The sequence below is a fragment of the Chaetodon trifascialis genome, chromosome 4 (genome assembly GCF_039877785.1).
Source record: "Chaetodon trifascialis isolate fChaTrf1 chromosome 4, fChaTrf1.hap1, whole genome shotgun sequence".
Classification (NCBI taxonomy): Eukaryota; Metazoa; Chordata; class Actinopteri; order Chaetodontiformes; family Chaetodontidae; genus Chaetodon; species Chaetodon trifascialis.
This window is the reverse complement of record NC_092059.1, coordinates 24,076,213-24,098,120: the sequence shown is the minus strand read 5'-3', so window position 1 is coordinate 24,098,120 and position 21,908 is coordinate 24,076,213. Positions and strand designations below refer to the sequence as shown.

Below are 21,908 nucleotides of genomic sequence, written 5' to 3'. Positions count from 1 at the left end.
TTCTGTTTGTGGTGCTGACAGCTTTGAAAAATTACATTTAAAAAAATCAATGGCAAATTGTCTCTCCAGGATCAGTGTTCTTGTTAATTCACAGATTTGGCTGTTCACAGTTTTCATTTTAAACACTTCTACCAAACAAAAGATCTCAATGAAAACAGAACTGATAGCATGTTCTGTAGATTTTACAAAATTTCATTTAGTTTCATTGTATTTCCGTTGCAAATGTTCTCAAAGTGGTGAACCTCGCTCTCTCCTTGCTGTGAATGACTGAGTGTTTCAAGGATGCCCCTTTCATACCCATTCATGATACTATCACCTGTGGAATGTTCCAAACAGGTGTTTTTGGAACATTCCATATCTTTCCCAGTCTGTTGTTGCTCCTGGCCCAACTTGTTTGAAATGTGATGCTGCATCAAATAAGCAGACATTTACAAAAATCAATGAGGTCAAATGTTCACTACATTGTCTTTGTGCTGTTTTCAATTAAGTATAAAACAATGCTCTAATTCTATTTTATTTGTGTTTTACACAGCATCTTTTGGGGAATCAGGGTAGTACAACTACTATGCATTAGGAAATAAATTTGTGGGAAATGTAATGCTGTTGGGTTGCAAATGTGGAATTTTCCCTCCAGTCGACAGCCTGGATAGATAGAATAAATGGAGATTTCAAGGTCCATTGCTGGAATTAAATTCCGGGCACATTGCGATTATATGGTATGCACCTTAGACCACAAGGCACAGTGATGCCTCTGGATTACGCTTTGAGCATAATAAGGTAACATTTATATTAAATGTGTCTGCAAACTGCTCACTACCAATGCAAAATGTTCACATTAAACATGTCTGCAAAACATTCACTGTCAATATACTTCATTTGTTTTCCAACAATAAACTTGCACAAGCACGATTAACATCTTATTGTTATATTTGTCTTACCAAGAGTTGGAGAGAAGATTGATACAACTCTTTGGTCTGTGCATTACAGATGAAGCTATCACCAATAGCCACCTAGCTTAGGTAACAAAATCCTCCAAAATCCTAACCCTAACCCTAACCCTAACCCTAACCCATGCTCACTAATTAACACTCGATTTATCTCGAGTATCACGGTCAATGGTGTACAAACATAGGGCAAGTAGCAGTAGAGGGGTTCTGAGTGTTATGGAGGGGTTAAGATACACCTCACCCTGAGGTGGCACTTGTGTAGGCTTCAAAGACCTATTCCATCTTTGATAGCTCTGATGACTGACATTTACTGGACTGAAAAGCCCTCAGAGCAGTCAGCATCAAGGGAAGGAAGGTGGGAGGGTGTGAAATGATTTTCCATAGTGCTCAGAGGAAATGCTACTGAAAGCATGCGTGAATCACTTAGGTAGAAAATTGGACATGCAGCCACAGGAATTGTACACAAACACCCATAAAATTAGCTGTATAATAGGTAATAGGAGACTATGCTTGTATAAAGCTTGCATTTCTCTGATGCAATACTTTACTGCTGTCAATAATAGCTACATCACTTCATCAGCAGTGTTTCCCCTTATTTAATAATAAGCCCCCATTTAAAGCAGCAGATCATATTCAGCCCCATGAACCATTTACCATGACAAAAGACCCACATAATGCTTAGAGCCCTGTGTCCACAGCAGAATTACATAACACTTTGTCATTCAGTAAATTAATATGGATCCTTTACCTTGAGTCTGGTGTGTGCGAGAGCTGCTGGACTCTTTCTCCCCTTCTTTTTAATCACTGCCTCACCCCAATGTGCGTTTTGGCAGAACGCAACGTCCGTCTAGCCAATGCTGGTGTGTATTTGTATGAATCTGTACGGCTCAGAGCTGAAGATGTCTAGTGTTTCTAATGCCAGCGAGTGGGAGCTACACGCAGCATGCTCAATGGTGTGAAATCGTGGGGAGAGAGAGCAGCCGAGATGGATAGAGGGAGAGGCAGAGGGAGTGGAATCAGAGAGAGACGAAGGGGAAAAGGGCTTTGTTTGCACAGGGAACTCTCCAAGGACAACCCGAGGACATCTGTGAAGTGGACAAGTGCTGCTCAGTGGTGTTGTGGATGAAGAGATGGAAACATAAATGCAATGCCCCTCCTGCATTGCATTTAGCTGGGGGTTGGTGTAGAGGTCTGGCATAAGGCTACTAAAGATGTTTAACTGAAGAGATTTTAATAACATATTTGCTAAGTAGCTGATCAATTGGTTGATATTCATTTTTGACAGTTTTGCAAATTAAAAAAAGTCATCTATCATGCAAAGCATCAGCTTTCGCTTTAAACAGTTTGTGTTTATCTAATTGTAACGTGAATATCTTGGGGTTTTCAGCTCCTGCATGAATAAGGTCAAAATAAAATTTGCAGATGTTTTTTCTAAACTATTAATCAAAAAAAAATTAATTGACAAGTTATTTTGGCATAAATGATTGTTTGAACACGTGTCAGGAAAAGCCAAAGGGAAGAATGATGAGGGGAGTAAAAATTAGAGAGGACAGTTAATTATTGGATTTCACAGATTATGATGTAGTCTCATGCTGTGTATTCTGCTGGAAGCACAGACCTCAACAGATGCTTTGCATTCTGACATAGCTACATGCTGCACCGTAAAGAGGCACTCTCGTATATTATTTTACATAAATGTTTCGATTCATTGCAAACAACATGCAGAAATTGAACTGTTTTTTGAGTGAAATATCTGGTCTCCATGTCAACAATATAAAGAATAATGTTCATTAAAGACTTTCACTTGAAGTGTCACCAGTGTGTGGCATGTGTGCACAGGAGGATGTTATATAACGCAGCATCGGCAGTGTACAGGGACATGAAAATCATAATATAATATATATAATATATAAATATAATATATAATATCATAATGAACAGCAAGCAAGTTTGTTTTTTTTCAGTGTCCCTTATCTGTCTTTGTGCATGTGCAATATTTACAAATCACCCAACATAAAGCACACACGATTTGCATTTGTACCTTGTTTTGTTTGTATATAAAACCATATGGAAGATGGTATGTGACAAGTATTAGAGCAAACAGAATGAAGAGAGAGTGGAGAACCTCTATCTTTTTGCAATCTGAAGGGGAAGATATGATCTGCAAGGAGCTGAGAGTGTGGAGGAGGCAGCCTGGCAGAGGACAGATAATACTTGCCACCGAAAAGACAAGTGTTACATAAAATCACACACACACACACACACACACACACACACACACACACACACACACACAGAAGGAGCCATGTTCCGAGTCTCTGTCCTTCTGTCTCTCTCCTCCTCAGTTTCCGACATGCACACACACTTTTAAAGGGTGGGGTGGTAAAATGATTTACCCATTTGAGCAATTTACACTATAATTATCTGGAAAGTAACTCTAATCTGAAATCATTTTACAAAAATAAACACAACATTAAAGGAGCCTGGAACAAAATTTAAGGAAATTAAACAAGCTCCAAAATTTACTTTAATATAATCTGGAATTTTACCGCGGCCCTTGATCAATACCATACATTATTTATGTAATGAATATGCTTTTGCATGCATACGTATCTGTGCATCTGCAGGTATGACCACTTCAGTTTACACTGGCAACATTTATCTGACATCTTATTCAAAGTTAACATGCACGGACACAGTCTGTCACCTGTCCTGTGAATCAATGACCTACAGGATGCAGGGTGTTGTGTGCTGTACACATTGTAAAGGCCCTTCAGGCAATTTTGTGATTTGCAATAGTGGCTATATAATACAATTGACTGCAATGCACTAAGCAAAGTATGCAACAGCAAAACACTAATATATCAAATATATCTGTATAACCAAATATTACAAAACCTAAGTTACTGCACAAAGTACAATCTTGATTTTAGTTTGTCTCATTAATGTTGTGCAGCCAAGTAATAGTCCACATCATAGTCATGATGCATAATATTATTTTGTACTGTTGCAGTTAAGTTTTGGTATTATGCTTGCAAGTTATTTCATTAACATTTACACATCTTCAGAAATATTTATACTGTTTAAAACATTTAAGTTTACAGTATGCAAGCTCTTTCCAGATCATGAATTCTGATATTAAAAATATTAGTTGTTAGTAATTAATAGGCTATTGAGTAGAAACAGAATACTTTACCACTGAAACATTTACTGGAAAAACTGCTTAAACACATTTATGTTAACACTGACCCACAATGGTGTGTCTTTATTTCCTAGTTTAATCTAACATCTCTTTTAAAAATAATATTATCAGTTCAACTAGTATCCTTAAGTTTTATTTCATGGAAGTTGTTGTAACTCAGCTGTCGATGTACTACATGATAAGAAGAATGTGGGTGTTGTCACTGTTTGCAGGACTACCGCAGTGCCACCGTGCAAAACATAATGTCATAACTTGCTAATGCTCCAAAAACACCAATTTGTAACATTCCACAGGTTCATCACAGTATCATGATTGGGTATGAAAGAGGCATCCTGGAAAGGCTCAGTCGATCACAAGCGAGGATGAAGAGAGGTTCATACTTTGTGAACACATGATTGCATAAAGAATGTTACTACATGGGCTCAGGAACACTTCGGAAAGCCGTTGTTGGTAAACACAGTTCATTTGCAAATGATTACATTCTGCTTTTATTTTAAACAGTGTCACAACTGAGCCTTTAAACCAGTTTGGTCATACATCCATTTTTGCTCACACTGACTGACTGTGTGGGCGAGCATTTGGCATATTTAATATATAATTCATCAATTGAAGAATTTACAGAGACCAGCCAGCCAATAAGACACACGTACTTGGTCTTGCCTCTACCATTCACTGATGATACAAAATTACAACACTGCCGTCTTCTTTAGTGACAGCGACAAATCACTGCAAGTGGAGAATTTGAATGAAAAAATGTTCGGGACAGTTAAGGAAAATCTCTTCTTCAAAACATTCATGGTGTTGCCATTTCCATGAAAAGTAAAACCCCTTTCCAAAAAAGGTTGGGACACTATAAAATGTAAATAGAAACAGAATGTGATGATTTGTACAAAGACAACACATCAAATGTTGAAACTGAGAACTTTCATTGTTTCTGAGAGTAATGTCCTCATTCAGAATTTGATGGCAGCAACACGTGTGAACAAATCACCTGTTCTTTTAACATCGCTCTGTAAGTGTTTAGAAACTGGGTGGAATGTTTTCTCATTCCTGCTAGATGTATGATTTCAGCTGCTCAACAGTTCAGGGTCTCTTTTTTGTATTTTATGTTTCATAATGAGCCAAACATTTTCAATGGGTGACAGGTCTGGACTGCAGGCAGCCAGTTCAGCACCCAGACTCCTTCACTCTGCAGCCGTGCTGTTGGCACATGTGCAAAATGACTCGTCAGACCTCAGGACAGCTTTCTTCTTAAATGAGCTCAGGACCAGAGGAGGCGGCCTGTTTCTGGATCTGGTTTGTATACGTTTCCTCTTTGCATGGAAGAGTTTCAGCCTGTGTTTGTGGCTGATGTGATGAAGTGCGTTCACAGACGAGGGTTTCTTGAAGTGATCCTGAGCTCGTGCCACAGCATCGTGTCTGTTTTCAATGCAGAGCCGTCTGAGGCCTGAAGGTCTCGTCCAGCCAGTACTGGTTTTGCGCCTTGTTCCTCGCGTACAGATTCCTTCAGATTCTCTGAATCTTTTAATGACATTACGTGCTGTAAACAATCAAATCCCCAAATTCTTTGCAGCTTTATGTTGAGAAACATTCTTCTTAAGTTGTTGCGTTATTTGGCAGCGCAGTCGGTCAGAGTGCTGAACCCCTCCCCATCTTTACTGCAGACAGACTCAGCTTCTTCTTCACACTCGCTCATGTTACTCACCTGTTGCCGGTTAACCTCGTTCACTGTGAGATGTTCCACCTGCTGTTTTATTTTAGCATTTCCACTCTTTTGTTGCCACTGTCCCAACTTTTTTTGAAATGTGTTTCTAGCAACAAATTCTGAATGAGGGCATCATTTTCAAAAACAATGATAGTTTACAGTTTCAACATATGATTTGTCTTTGTGCTATTTTCAGCTAAATATGAGGTTTCAATGTTTTGCAAATCATGACATTCTATTTCTATTTACATTTTACAGTGTCCCAGCTTTTCTTGGAACACAGTGGTAACTTCAGTAGTTGTGTGATGAATGCTGAAAACAAAAGACAGCTTGAGAGAGAAGATCAAACCCAGTTAACTCTCTGATCTCACTGCAGCTGACCAATTGCTGTGAAAATTTGGCACCATCTGTAACAAGTTGATTTAGGACCCAATTGCAGTACCACCAGAACACAGGTATAGCTTGTTGCAACTTTAATTTCAGGCTTTGCAGAAACAGAAAAGGGGCTTATGGACAGGCAAGCCAGACAGCTGCTTGGAGCCATTAGGGGGGCCCGCCCACTTATTTACAACAACGATTATTGATAGGCCTGGGCTTTCAGGGACCTCTGTTGGTCCCTGGACCTCACTTTGAGAACCACTAATCTATTTTTTCAGTAACCATCTCAATTGTCCCAGAAATTGTGCATTTATGTGTGCAAAAAACAAATTTTTGCCACATGCACAGGTGGGGTTGGGGCCAAAGAGACCAGCAACGCCACTGGTCCTTAGTGAGTGTGGGGAGAGCAGCTTAAATACTAGACTGATTAGAAATGAATCTCAGGTGTGTGATCAGGTGGGTGTGGCTGGCAGAGGAGTGAGAGTGGAAAAGCATTGACTGAGCATGTGAACAGAGGAAGGAAAATGACCACAGGTGAGACACTCAATATACTATAACACCATTATCAGTGTTGAAACATTCCGAACATTTTCAGATGCTGTTAAACAATTCAACAAGCTCTTTGCTTAAAGTGTAATAATGACCGAACAGGGATGTCTGATATGAACACAGAGAGAATGAAGTTGCTTGCTTTCATGGCATGTTGTTATTGGTTAAAGATTATTCCAATACACACTGTAGCATGCTTTTTATTTAGAGTGCAGAGTGACTCCAGTACACTATATATGTATATCAAAAATTCAGGTTCACGCATTGTTTATAACAGGTCCAGACTGTAGCCAGTACAATATCTGTGTATAGGGATGTCCTGATACCAGTGTCAGCTGTCAGGTCTGATGCTCTGCACATGTTCTCGTAATTGTAATCATAAAACTACAGCAATATTATGGCACCTGATAGCACTTTACAGCAGCTTATCAGTTGAGCAGGTAGGTTACTTTGCCGGGCAGCTGGTCTCGTGATCACATGAGATAATGTGAAAATCCATCTCGTCAGGCTTCAAGTTATGTGTTTGTGGCCGAAAAAGAAAAAAGTGTTTGTGACGAAACAGCATTTCACATAACACATACTGTATTCATTGTGCAAAGAGCTAATAAAGCAAATACCATCTAAAAAAAAAAAAAAAAAAAAGAAGTTAGTTTACTTCCGGTCAGGAGTGACACAGCTGCAAGAAAGTAAAGGTTCTTAATTAAGTCTCCTTTCTCAGTCGCAGCTGGCAATTATGACCAATCCATCCTCTGAATCACCCATTATGTGGTGTAAAAAAAGCAAAATGTCTTTGATTATGCACCTTCACAGCTGAGAAAGGAAACTGTTCACATATGAGCTCTTGAATTTTTTTTTCTATCTGCTAATGTCACCCAGCAGTGGCAAACATTACAGTGAGTAAAAACTCAAAGCATGCGTAATTCACAGCCCTTTTCAAATGCGAGGAAGCAGGCCACAAAGAGAGAGTGATGAAAAATGTTCGCCCACACAGTCGATCGGGGATGTGTGACCTTCATGACGCTGCAGCTGGAGAACTTGTATCGCAGGTTTCCCGGTCAGACGCCGTCTTTGTCTCTCTCCATCTCCCTGGATGACTAATCAGAAATCCTCTCCCGGAGGCAAACATTTTACACGTCATCACTTCATCAAATAATTTGTCTTTCATATCATCTGGCATGCACAGCCTCTCAGCTCTGTTTGGCATTTTTACACATTTCAAACGCCACCTGTTAAGAACCTAGAAGATGGAACATCACAACATAATTCCTTGCTTCCTGTTGATTAACCCCTCCACAAATCATGATTTAAAATGATTCTAAAGGATCGTACAGAATTGTGTTTTGTGCAGTCGTGTACAGATAAGCTTTTGTTCCATTGTTTTTGCCATGGGCTTTAAAACAATTGCCACTGTTTTTTCCACTGTGTCACTATAGTGGATTACACACTATTATACCTGCTAAACATCAGGATGTTAATATTGTCTTCAACCATGTTCTATTTATTTAGCTTGGACCAGTAAGAAATGTTCTCTAGATGAAAGGCTATATTTTGTGACTTCCAAAAATATATTATCCTTTTTTTAACTATTCATTTCCCACTGACACACAGACAGAACCGTGTCGTAGATTTATTGGATGCTTATTTTGGTGTCAAATCCCATCAATTTATGTTCCAGTGTTTCCTGTTTGGTGCTTATGACCTTCAACATTATTATTATGGCTTACACAATAAAGAGAGCCATTATGGCTTGCATAAGGAGGAGGCTTACAGAATGGCTCAAACAGGTTTAGGGATGTAATAATACACCTGCTACACTTATACATTCCTAAATTATTGGCCCCGATATATTCACTGGTTTAGTCACTGTTGTAATGTCAGTCTCCATGATCTCAGGCTATTAATTTCACAGCCTCTATGTTAATCTATCTCCCCTTTAGTCCCATTGCTTTTTGAATGGATGGTCTATGTTCAAACCCATTTTGTGCACCACATTATTTACAATAATCTGTCACTTAATGACACTCAAAAGTCTATTAATTGTGATGTAAAATGGTAATTTTATTACTAATTTTAGAACATAGAAGTTCCTATTACATATTCCATAGTCTTATGAACATCTACACTTGGGTGTTTGATCTGATCAACATAGCTGATAATACCTGATGTGGTTTATACCAGAGTTCCGCAATAGAGACCCCAGGATAACTATACACTATTCACTATCATACACATTTAGTTTGATTCTTTAAGGTAAAGGGAAAGTCTGCCTATTAAAGTGGTGAGCAGGGCTGTGGTTGGCTCAGATTTTTCCAAACTGGCTTCACAAAGAAAAATCTGATGTCATCCTGTTTACTGCAGGCCTCATCCCAGACAGCGCTGAGTTTCACAGTGTCACAAAAAACAGTTGCTGAGCCTGACTGTTTTTTTATTATCACAGTATCACAGAGTAGGCTGTCCTGCCACAGTTTAAGGATTCTATTAAACGTACACTGATGCGGCAGTTAAGTCTTTAGCTGCAGCACTGTGATGTATTTCAGAGGGAAACAGAATATGTGGGCAAGGGGGACTTTTCATTTGGTTTTAATGGGTGGACCCTGACAATCGAAACCATTTTTCCTGATTTTTTAATGCAATGATGTATTCATATTGAATATATCAATATAATTAAGGGCAAACAAGCAAGACTATGACAGCATGCCGCTCAGGGCAAATTTTGTTCTACTCTCACATATCTGTTATTCAAAGTTTGCAAACACTCACTGATAAAGTCCCAATATTTAAGCACCTAAAAGCTGGAAGACAATTCAGGAAAACAACTTGCACAAAAATTAGATTAATTAGACTAATTATTTTGTTCTACTTACTACACTTCTGTGACTCAGGCTTGGCATTTCCCAGATGAATGGAATCTCCCCAGTAAACTGTGTCTCCGCTCTGTCTTGCGTTTCTTTTTCAGGTACCCCTCAAAAGCAAGCTGAATTAAATGATCTTTCTCAGGTTGGCGTGCATCTTTGATGCTTAGTGAACACATTTTTCAAGGTGGAAAAAGATTTCTCAAAGGCTTTTACTGTAAACATTAAATCCGGTGATGCATGAGCCCTAAATTGTGTACAAGGGAACCCGTACGCAGCATCAGCTTTCACAAACAGGCCAGGGTCTGTTTTGGCACTGTGCACTGGCAAAAGTGCCTTTCTTCTCTGAGAAGAGCTGACCTGGAAATCTATCCAGGAGTACCTGTATGCACCCTTTGGTCATCTGGAAGCAATTCTCCAAGATGAGGGTTGGCAGACAGGCTTCTCCCACCATCACACCATCCATCAATCTCCAGAGAGTACAGGTGGAGATGACTTGAGAGGGTGAAAGAGGCAGAGATGAACTTTTGCCAATCCTGCCATATTTGCAGTTTCGATGTAGGACTCCCCCAGATGGATCATATGCTTAGCAGAAACACAGGTCACAGCTCTCTTGCCTGTGGTGTTCTCATGTACCAGTGAATCATTTGTATTAACCCACGTGCCTGCCATGTCACAACCCCCTCACTCATTCTGGCCTGTCATGTAGAATTCCACAGCAACAGGGCATTCTGTGTTAGTAGGGGCGCAGTTGTCACGTTGTGACATTATATGGTGAGAAAAGGGAAGACCCACGTGTTAAAGTGATGCATGAAGGAGTGCTTGAGTAATGCAAGGGAGTGTGATAACATGGTGTTTGATTACTGTTTGATCAAGGAGTGAGGTGACTGCAGGGCTTCCCTGCTGGCAGTCAGGATATTAATCATGTGGTACCAGATGTTTGCGCTAATGTGAAGATCAGCTCAAACTCTGCCCAGAAGTAAACATAGTTGGTCAGACAGAAGTGAATTTTTTGTCAATGATATTTGACAGGACAAGTCTGAAAACAAAACAAAAAAAATGTTCAACTGGTCCATCAAAGACAGATGTGTTGGACCGGATAGAACAGCCCCTTCAGTGGTTGATATCGTAATATTTGCTCTTCACAGGGTGCTCAGAGAGAGTGACAAGCAGCAAGCCTCAGTAATAAAATCATAAATAATAAGGACTGTGCCTGCAGAGTTACAGTAGTGTAATGCCCTGGCTGTCAGTACTGACCACACATGTAACTTTAAATAGACAGAAAAGGAGGTCACCTGAACTTCTAGAGCGCGTGGCTTCAGCTGTGAAATGAACCAAATGATTGTTCAAGTCTGTTGTTTGTAATAGAAAGTAGCTACATAAAACAAAACTCATTAAATGAGAGAGGGTGTTTGATGCCTGCCATCACTCAATTTAGTGTTACAATGGAGTCAGTTCATTCAGCTCGTGTTAGTTTAGCAAGAGGTGATGTTTATACATCATGTTCATCAATATTGATTTTTATTTTCTTGGAAAGTCAGTCATTTTAAAACACGATTGACTTTGTGTGGGTGAATATCTGATTTATACAGTGTCCAGTACAAAAATTCGATAATTTATGCATTTTCCCGATTACTTTTAATGATTGTGTGGCTTATGTGAACCATTAGCGCTGTTCTCTTTTTCATTAACAAAAGCATATTCTAGAGTAAAAAGGAAGAAAGGTACTAACATAAAAGTTAAGTATGTCCTTTTAAGCATGTGCATGCATACAAGTTCTGATTCATTTTGAATTTTAGGATCTGACTCTGTGGTCAGAATCTCCTTATCAAACGAGAGTCCTGTGAAAAAACAAGTATCTTTTCAATGATAACAGTGCCGAAATGAAACCATTATCACACTGCATATAACCTGTGGGGTTCATGAGGATTTTAACATATACGAGGATGCGAAAACGCTCGTATTAAGATATGAAGGTCATTCATTGTGGGCGCAGCAGGTAGTGCGCATGCCTCACAGCAAGAAGGTCGCCGGTTCGATTCCCGGGTTGGGCCTTTCTGTGTGAAGTTTGCATGTTCTTCCCGTGCATGCGTGGGTTCTCTCCGGGCACTCCGGCTTCCTCCCACAGACCAAAAACATGCTCATTAGGTTAATTGATGACTCTAAATTGCCCCTAGGTGTGAGTGTGAGTGTGAATGGTTGTGTGTATGTGTGTGTGTGTGCCCTGCGATCGGCTGGTGACCGGTCCAGGGTGTACCCCGCCTCCCGCCCATTGACAGCCGAGATAGGCTCCGGCCCCCCCCGTGACCCCGAAAGGGATAAGCGGCATAATGTCTGTCTTTGATTCAATACATCCATCCCAAGTGAAGTGCAGGTAATTTTCTCTTCTGTCAGAGAAGATGGAATGGCCGAAGCAAAGTGTTTGGCTGCTGTTAATTTACTGAGCAGCCAAGAGAAAGATATACGAAGCTGATAATGGTATGAACCCATTTCCTTGTTTTTTTCTGATGGAACTGTATTTTCAGAGTCTTCTCTGACAGAAAGGTTTATTTGGAATTTTTAATTTACATGAATCAGCCTTTTTTCCTTGAAATGCTCCTCATGAAAGCACAAGCATTTTCCTTGAAAGAATAAACGTTATTCCTAAACTCCAAATTGAAGACATTCTTATCCTAACTCCTGTCTGCAGGCTGCACACTGCAGTTAAGTTGACCTCAAATCAATACCAGGAACTGGTTCTCAAAGGGAGTCACATTATCCCAGTTGGTCTTTTTCACAGAAGACACTGTGACATATCACAGCAGGAAAAGAACAAGTGTGAATTAATAAAATGAGTGGTGGCTGAATTTCTTCAGCTGCCTCTGTTTTGGGGTCATAGCATTGTGTATGCTGGCTCTCTGTCACACTGACATGCCTTACTGATGCTTTGTCCACGCATACATGGGTCCCTTTCCAAACTCTGACTCTGAAGTGGTTTTCCACAAAAGTAGGAGAGTAAGTGTACATGCATGTGTAAACATTAAAGGTCCTGCTAGCAAGATTAGCACCAGCATGATTTTGGCCTCAATTGTGCAAAATCACTTCATGCAAACAAAAAAATTAACAGCACACACTCTGATGTCACAAGCCAAAACTCTGTTTTCACTGTCCGGTCATCTACAATGCAAACAGAGTTTTTGAACAGCTTCACCTGGAAGAAGTTTCCCAAAAGCTCTTTTTTTCCGTGATCTAAAACTGTGTTTGTATGTGTGCGAAAGGCTAAAACTAGGGATGTCCCGATCATGTTTTTTTGCCCCCGAGTCCGAGTCATTTGATTTTGAGTATCTGCCGATCACGAGTCCCAATCCGATACTTCTATAAAACATTATGAAACGAACTAGGTAGCTTGAATTACAGTCTCAAGTCAGAACAGAACACAGAAATAAAATAAGATTTTCTTCACATTAGGAATAGTGCAACATTAAGTAAGGGATAATGCCTGACGAGGTGTCCATTATCAGAAATTAATGGACGACGCGGAGGCGTGAACCGTCCGACACGAAGTGTCCGACGCGAATGAATGGACTTCGCCTTCCTTTTTGATAATGGACACCTCGAAGGGCATTATTCCGCTTATACCATGGTCACTTACGAAAGAAATAAATACTAAATCAATTATTAGTAGGTTAATGTTGTTTTTTCCGTTAAAATCATAAGTTTTTCACAAGAAGCGGCTGAGTGCACTATATCTCTCGTTGTGACGCGTTGCCAAGGTAACCGGCTCTGGCCACAGAACCTGCAGCTCGGTCGGCCGCAGATGTTATATTAGGCCTAATCAGTGGTGGGAAGTGAGATGATTGCTTAACATTATGTTACGTGATACAAAGTATCATTTCAGAGGGCAAGTGCACCTCTTACGGCTTGTGTGGTATGAACCCATGAAGGACTTAGTGGAAATGCACAGGCTGACTGAGAAGAGCCATAGTAATGGCAATGGAAGCCTTCATAAAGAAATGCCCCCAGATGTCATAAAGGAGAGGTGCTTGGATGGGATGGAAGTCAGACGCCTGGTCCCATCCACTGACCATGACCCAGCCACCCCTGGTACAGAGACAACCCCTGCCACCAGCCCTGCAAAACAGTTCAGCAATGGAAGGATGGAGATGATCAGAATGGAGGAAGGCTACCATGGTAACGGGGAGACTGGCAGTCTGCGTTTAATGGAACGGTTCTGTGGATGTAAGGAGGGAGCGCAGAGTGCACAGCAGAAAGTAGCACGGGAGGATGAAAGAGTCATTGCAGAGATGCTGTACGAGCCACCTAGAGTGAAACTTCTTCTCAACTTGGGTCTGGTATTCATCTGCGCTGTGGACATCTTCATGTTTGTTTATTTCTCACTGTAGCTGAACCATGCACTGAACTATCGGGGACTGGAGTTACAGCTTTTATTAAGTTGGAAGGGGGTTCGGGCTGTTACAGCGGAATCTTCAGAGATTTGAAAAGCTCTGTCCGTAATATTTACGGTTGTCTTTTGTAGCTCTCTAACAGGGATCTAAGCATATTCTAATCATTTTTGAAATTATTTTTGCAGCTTCGGGCTGCACAGTGGCGCAGCAGGTAGTGCGCGTGCCTCACATCAAGAAGGTTGCCGGTTTGATTCCTGGGTCAGGCCTTTCTGTGTGAAGTTTGCATGTTCTTCCCGTGCATGCGTGGGTTCTCTCCGGGCGCTCCAGTTTCCTCCCACTGACCAAAAACATGCTCATTAGGTTAATTGGTGACTGTAAAATTGCCCCTGAGTGTGAGTGTGAGTGTGAATGGTTGTCTGTCTTATGTGTTGCCCTGCGAACGAGTGGCGACCGGTCCAGGGTGTACCCTGCCTATCGCCCATTGACGGCTGGGATAGGCTCCAGCACCCCACGCAACCCCGAAAGGGATAGGCGGTATAGAAAATGGATGGGTGGATTAAAGCTTCTCCATATGAGAAAAATTATACTCTTTTATGACTATGAAGCTTATTTGGCACTGGTGTGGCCATTTTGTACAGCGCTTCTTAGCTAATCCTTGTTAGCTAAGCATTTAGAATATCTGCTGGGATTGAAAAGTTCAACACAGAGTCATCTGCTGTAGAGCAAATTGACCTGGTTTCACTTTTAATTAATGAGCAGGTGACCTGCAATAACATATGCAGGAAAAAAAGTGTGCTTGTTAAAGCTGACTGATATATTTACAGAACACCTAAAAGATTATGATGAAATTGCTTATTTAATACTGAAGTAAAGCTGATAATATTGAGGCAATTGAAAATATTCATTGTTAATTTTCTAGCCCTCATTTTGAGTGGCAAAGAAGCAGCTGCTCCACAATATATTTAATAAGAGTCTTAATGACAACACCAGACAAAACCAAGGGACATGTCATCATCAAGATATGATCAATTAGCATGTGCGACACCTACTATATGCCAGCTCATTCCTGCTAATAGCTACCCCTGTTATCCATCTTCGAACCTTAATTAACTTATTGTTATAATTAAGAATTATAGGTCAGACGTGATGACACATGCGTCATCTGACCACTTGAAGAGGGTCATTTCCATTTTTTTTCTCTCTGTCTGACTGCTCTTCAGCATTTATGAATGGGGGCTAAAATTGCTAATAGGCAAATACAAACATGCAGAATTACAGCATCAGGTCTTCACACCACCTGCTGACAATCACAGCACGGAACTGGTTCTAACAAGGTCGCTTTTCCAAGAAGGAGGACGCACACGATTAGTCTACTTTTTTAGTGTCAGTTACTGGAAATATACATTTGTGCGAGCATACTCTTAAAAAGTGATTGTACACACACAAACATCAGCTGACAGAATCAGATCTTTGTGGACAAGGCTCTGAGCCTTGAACGAACCAGTCTGTTTCCTGGCAACAGCATGTTGCTTAAAGATATGTACCACCACTTAATTATTGCACCTAACAGTGCCCCTAACTTATTGGATTTATCCCGACCATACTGTTGATTGAGTGCCATAACAAAACCAAGAAGTATGCCTTTAAGTAGCAGCACAGAGTGTGTTTTCTAAGAACCAAACTCACTGAATGAAATGAAAACAGACTGTTTGTTACAAATGCTGCACAGCCTTGCCAGCACAGAGCTTACATACAGTAAACTACCAGCCTGCCAGTTGTGCTTTAGTGATGAGTGTGATTGGATATTCAGATCAGGGTCATGAGTGAACACGATTAATGAATGAAATGAAAATATTACAGTATTATCTTTCATGCATTATTTAACAAAATAATTTTAATATGAATATTAGATTTGTCATTGAATATATTTTTGAATGATTTAATTATGAATGTTACATTCTGATATCCTGAGATATCTAACAAGTTGTCTGGTCTTCAGTATCTGTTGTGTAATTATACAACTGCAACCACAGTATTTTTGTTGTACTCATTCTAATATACCTTAGAAAGTCAGAAACAAAGATACACACAGCATACTGACTGAAAAGCCTCAAAGAGTCACAGCTTTTAATGTCCTAAAACGGTAATAAATCTATTCTGGCATACTGGTTATATTTACTTCAAGGCATACATGTAGAATGATAGTGTATCATTTGGGTGTTCAGATTAAACCATGTCAAGCTGCCATGCAGTGATCTTGTTTAATATTGTGCAGTTACTGCCCTCTAGTGGCTGAATATAGGGATTGCGTGGTCACAATTTGAGCCACCACACCTGTGTACAATCAATCAGTTGAATCCCACTGATGACAGATTGATAAATGATTTCAATCACAGATGAGCATGTTTGTACACTGTCTCCAAATTTATTTATTTATTTATTTTTTTATGTTGCTGCTAATTGCTGCTAACTTATGACAGCTATGATGAAAATCCTCATGTTCTTTTGTGTCTCAGAGAGTCCTCACAGATGTGAGTCTCCTGGCAGGTTGGTGGCTCTCTCCGCCTGGTTGCCCCCAGCAGGATGTGTCATGCTGAACACAGTATACACACCTCTGACAGTGAACAGCAGGGAAATGGCAGCAAAGTACGAGGCATAGATAAGAAACTGAAATGAAATGTGAGGATTACTTGCACTGAGGATGATGGCTTAGAAATTAATGAATTCGTTCATCCAATTATTCCCTTTCGTCTCTTGTGGTCTGTCTCCCTCTGTAAGTTCAGTGAATGCCCTCCAAACAGCATTGTTTTGTTCCGAGGCTTTTTATCAGTGCTCTTAATTGTCTTTATTTAATTTCTTTATAAAAAAGCAGTTTCTTTTCTTTTCCTTTGTTTTAATATTCCTCAATTTCTAACTCATTGTACTCTTCACAAACCCAGTTTCAAAAGGTTCAGATTCTCAATCAGTTTAAACAGTTTAAACTGTATTAACAAATAACATATAAAGCATATTTAACATGTTATATGCATGGGCATACAGCACAGTGGAAGTACCTGCAAGGTGATGGTGAGCTGTAGAGACTTTGTGTTGATGATGATGGCGGTGAGGACACTCTGGACAAGTGTGCCCACCAAATTATTCATGCCGTATACCAATGCATAGCGCCTCCTGTTCAGCTTCTTGGCTATCTGAAAACTGCCATATACATATATGAGATTTTGACCTTACAATAGGACAAACGAAACATTAGTGGATCAACAAAGTTATTACAATTCATCCTGAGGTGGACATGAATGTCTGCATTTTCTGTCAATTCATCCAGCTGAGGTATTTCACTGAAAATCACAAATGTCAACCTCATGGAGAGGAAAAGGCAGAAGATCAATAATCAACAAAGTCAGTAGGATTCATCCTCCAGGGACCATGGTGGCAATCTATCCAATAGTTGTTGAGATATTTCAGTTTGGAGCAAAGTGGTGGACCAACCAATGCACTGACAGAGTACCATTGCTATCTCTAACTAAAAATGATTTGACTGAACGTACTTCATTGAGTCGCAGACAGCGTGGACGAGACAGACGTGAGTGTCATAAAGATCAGAACCACCCAGGTTGAAAGCTAGAATCATTCCTTTAACTTTTAGTGGTAATGGTGGATGTAACTGATTTGACTGATCCTGCTCAGAGTGGAACTCTTTACATGAGCTCAGTAAAAAGCACAGTTGGAGCCCAAAAGTCAAAATAAAAAGCTAAATGACTTCCTCAAAGGGTCAGTAAAGCAAAGTTCTCATTAACTGTGCAACAACGTTAGTGGGTTTGGGTATTTGAAATGCTCTCCTTTCACCACAGTAACAGCCCATAATGCATAACAGGGACACATTACTAAAATCTAAATATACAAAACATACTGTGGTGAACAACCCAGCAGATTCACGCATGTGTTCACACCAAGTATTGAAGGATTATTGAACTGTGGTCCCATTATGTGTATTTGGCTGCTGACATGTCCGTAATGAATTCTTAACTGCAGATGGTGGTGAGCTGCAAATAAACAGCTTTGAAGAGGAAGAAGCACGTGCAGCTGATCCAGATGTTGTCAGTCAGATCCATTAGGAATACGGCCCCAGTGATCAGGAATGTGAAACCCCCAAGGAGGAGTTCCCCCCACAAAGACCACTCCAGAGATATGTGTCCCACAGCAGCAGTGGCTGCAGCTCCTAAAGGAGGACAGTCACTCTGTGTGTTACTCTGGGGTAGCTGAGGGGGAGCGAAACATGGCCAAGAGAGACCTCAGAGACCATTACATAAACTGCTGTGCTCATGTGTAATTATTGGTTTGATTTTTTCATTTAGGCACAACACAAACAGTATTAAAAACAATATATAATCATTCTCATTCTTGCATCAATTTTGAGACAAATTCTGAATTCAGCACAATATTACACAATGCATTTATGGAAAGGAAATAAACTTGAAACACAAACATATAAATGCATTATATCAGGGTGATGACAGAAAGATGACATATCAGTGAATAAAAACGTAGATTTCCCACAGAGTTCATTTAACATCAATAAGGATTGAAGAAAGACAACAAGACTATTTCAGGCTGCGGGATGGCTGCAGTGGCTGGCACACATAGGCACTTGACATGGCTTTGCCTTGATGTCAAGGGGTTCTGAAATGGTCACTCATAAATATTAATTGTACAGACTCCCATCTGTTCAGCAGCAGAAAACAACTTCAGAATGTAGAGGAAAAACAAACACAGCACCTTATTACGTCTGCATTTCTGGAAGTAACACAAACAGTCTGAATGATGTGCAAATACAGACAAAGGGCTGTAACAGTTTGGATAAATGACTGTATATGGACTTTGAGATGAGATGAGAACAACGGGCTGGGATTGCATATATAGATTATTCCTTTCAGGAAGAAAGGTAGTTGACAAATGCTGCTCATATGGTTGGTATATTATGCATATTGTGTTTTTGTGCTTATCATCTGTGAGAAATTAAGTAAGTTAAGTAAAAGTTAAGTAAAATTAATTAATTCATTGTTGAAATTAGTTTAATTTTTATTAATTTGACACTTCATCCATCACTTAATCACTCAAAGAGTGAAGGGATATTTCATCATTAATCATCACCATTACCATTAATATGTGAAACTTTGACAATCTTTATAGTAGGGAAATATGGTAATTGAATTCCTAGTTGAACTCTGAGCAGGTAACTGACATTTTGGAAAGTGATGTTTCTCATTTCAGCCACAAGGTGGCACAGTGTAGCCTCTGTACTCACATCGCTCCTTTGACGACTTGTGAGCCTTTATCCCTGTGGATGGGTGCAGAGTTGGGGACTCTGACTTTGGAGCATTGATTATTTAAGGACTCTTGTCTCTCTTTCTTTTTCTTTTCGTCCTTTGGTATTCCTCCTGGTTTTGTCCCCTCAGTCTCGTCCCACATAACTTGCATGCTACATATGCATCAAGAAAGCCTTTCCTGTAATTGCTGATAGTTAAAGTAAAAAGCAAATCTGAGTCACATTCAGTGAGGTGAGAGTAAATAGGGAAATCCTCAACTCCCTAGAGTAATGGATCCATTTCAACAAAGCTCTTTATCCACTACAATATAAAGAGAGGTTCAGTTTAATTACCTCACTCTTTTAAATGTCAACATTTCCTTTGATGCCACGGTCAATGAGTGCTGATAGTAAAACATGGCCACCACACAGGACAGTCTGTGGATTTAAAATGTTCTTAATCAATCCCCCTGACTCTGATTAGCAAAGGGAGGTCACATGGAGACTGAATAATTACACCAGTTTCCACAGCAGTGTCAACTGGAGGCTTAGCGAGGTCAGCAGGAGCCATTTGTACAGCTTCATAAAGAGGGATCAATAATGCATTCAGGCTCTACAAAATGTTCAGGCAGCAGGAGTTCATGCTCATATCTCTGTTTAACTTGATAAGTGTAAACCGCTTTATATCTTACAGCAGGATGAACTTAATGAGATCTTGAAAGTAGGCATTATAACAACGACAACAAAAAAGAATAAAAACACTGTCCCCTGAATAGAACATTTCTATAATCCTAAACCGTTGTGCTACTTGTAAACCAAAAGTAACCGCTCACTGGATTTTTCCACTCCAGGAACTTTTACTTTTACTTTTTTGTCTGTCGCTAAAATTAGGCAAGAAAAACACTGAAGCTAATAATGAAGAAAATTTGTGGTTTGGTGAGGGCAAGGAAAGACAGTGGTGTGGGTTATATACTGAATAGGTAAAGACGCTCTGTGTTATGCCTTAAGTCACTGTTGACTTTCTGAATATTAAGACCATGATCTTTCATTAACCTCAGAACCAGACAAGAACTGCAATATTTAGTGATTCTGCAAAACCTCTGATTACGTTCAATGCAGTGTTTTTGAAATTCTCACTTGTGTGTGAGAGCTACAGTATGGTTATGAGAAAGAGCATGGCTATGGCGAATAAAATGATACCATAGTATGGTTACAGAAGGATCATGGTTTTGGTTAAAGAGATGTCTGCAATAATTGTAGGCTTCCAGAGTCTCCTGCTTGAATGTGTCATGTGATACAGGCCCATCTGCAGCTTTTCTTTCCCCCTCACTACATAAAGGGCACAAAACTTCCTGTGCTGGCTTCATAAAGTCTAAAAGGTGCAGAATCATTCAATATGGATGCAATTCCTGCACTGGACCTTAGAGTTAGAATCTCAAAGAGTTTTAAAATTAATGGCTGTTGAGCCACTATGTGTCACTGGATGAGGTAACACAGTGGTGATGAAAGTATTGCAATATTTCTATATTTGCAGTGTTACAACCTGGTTGTTGTAACACTGCTGTATTAAGTAACTGCTAATGTGAATCAAACATTTCCTGCTGCCGCAGTGTCACATTATAAATATTACTGGCGAAAAATGATGATGCAATGTAAATGCAATGTGTTTGTAAGTGGGCTTGACCTTATCACTATCACTCATTAAAAACGGGTCTACAAAACAAGTCAACAGTCATTTTTGTTCATTTTTTGACAGCAACCCAGTTTGAAATATTGCAGTGACTAATGGAACAAGAATGAGCAACCACAGTAGGTGACAGGCTGCACACCTCCAACTTCTCAGCAAGGTAACAAACTCCTTTAACTGTGACTTGCTGTTTGCAGACTCATACCATGTGCAGCATAAAATCACATAATGGTTGCTCATAGAATGATGGAAAGGCCGCTCATTGTCTGACTTCTTTATGAATATGATAATAGTTTGTTTTGCAGGCCACAAAATCCTTTGACTTGTAGTACTGAACCACATTTGTGGTGATGCTGATGCCAGGTGATGCAAAATCAAATGGAATACATTAAATGTGAATATTTTGCAACTTTGCATACACATTAAGTACCATCATATTTGCTGTATGTTCAGTATCTGTTGTTATAATACAGTTTTGTTAGTGTTGGTATTTGTTATTTGGTTACAAAATCTGTGACTCAGAATTTTAATTTAGGGGTACTACAGAGATTTTGTACTGAACTTCCACAAAGTTGGGATGCTTGCAAGAGACAGTTTCATAAAAGTCACAAGCCATGCTGTGAGGCTGTACTTAGCACAGCAGTGCTTTGGCTGATGGAATGTCATTTGTTCTGGAAGTATTTAGTTAGAAACAAAAGTGGAGGGCAAATTGAAATTTTGACCTGGTGATGGTACTCATTCATCCTGAGGGGAGCATTAATGTGGGTACCAAACTGAATGCCAATCCATCCAACAGTTCACTCAGACATTTCACTCAAAACAGCAAATCTTAACCTCATGGTGGTGCCGGAGGAAAGTCAGAAGATCACAACAGTTGAGAAATTTAAGTCTGGATTAGAGA

General features: G+C 39.9%; 1 protein-coding gene across 2 annotated transcripts in view; it reads right to left on the bottom strand.

Moving 5' to 3' along the window:
• Positions 1-1,920, bottom strand: part of rgs8 (regulator of G protein signaling 8) — a 34,666-nt gene extending 32,746 nt beyond the window's left edge. Inside the window, exon 1 of one of the 2 annotated variants that reach the window (XM_070961353.1) lies at positions 1,696-1,920. The gene's annotated coding sequence lies outside the window, so the exon portion shown is untranslated. The remainder of the gene's footprint in view (positions 1-1,695) is intronic. The other variant, XM_070961351.1, reaches the window with a different exon arrangement.
• Positions 1,921-21,908: the final 19,988 nt, after the last annotated feature.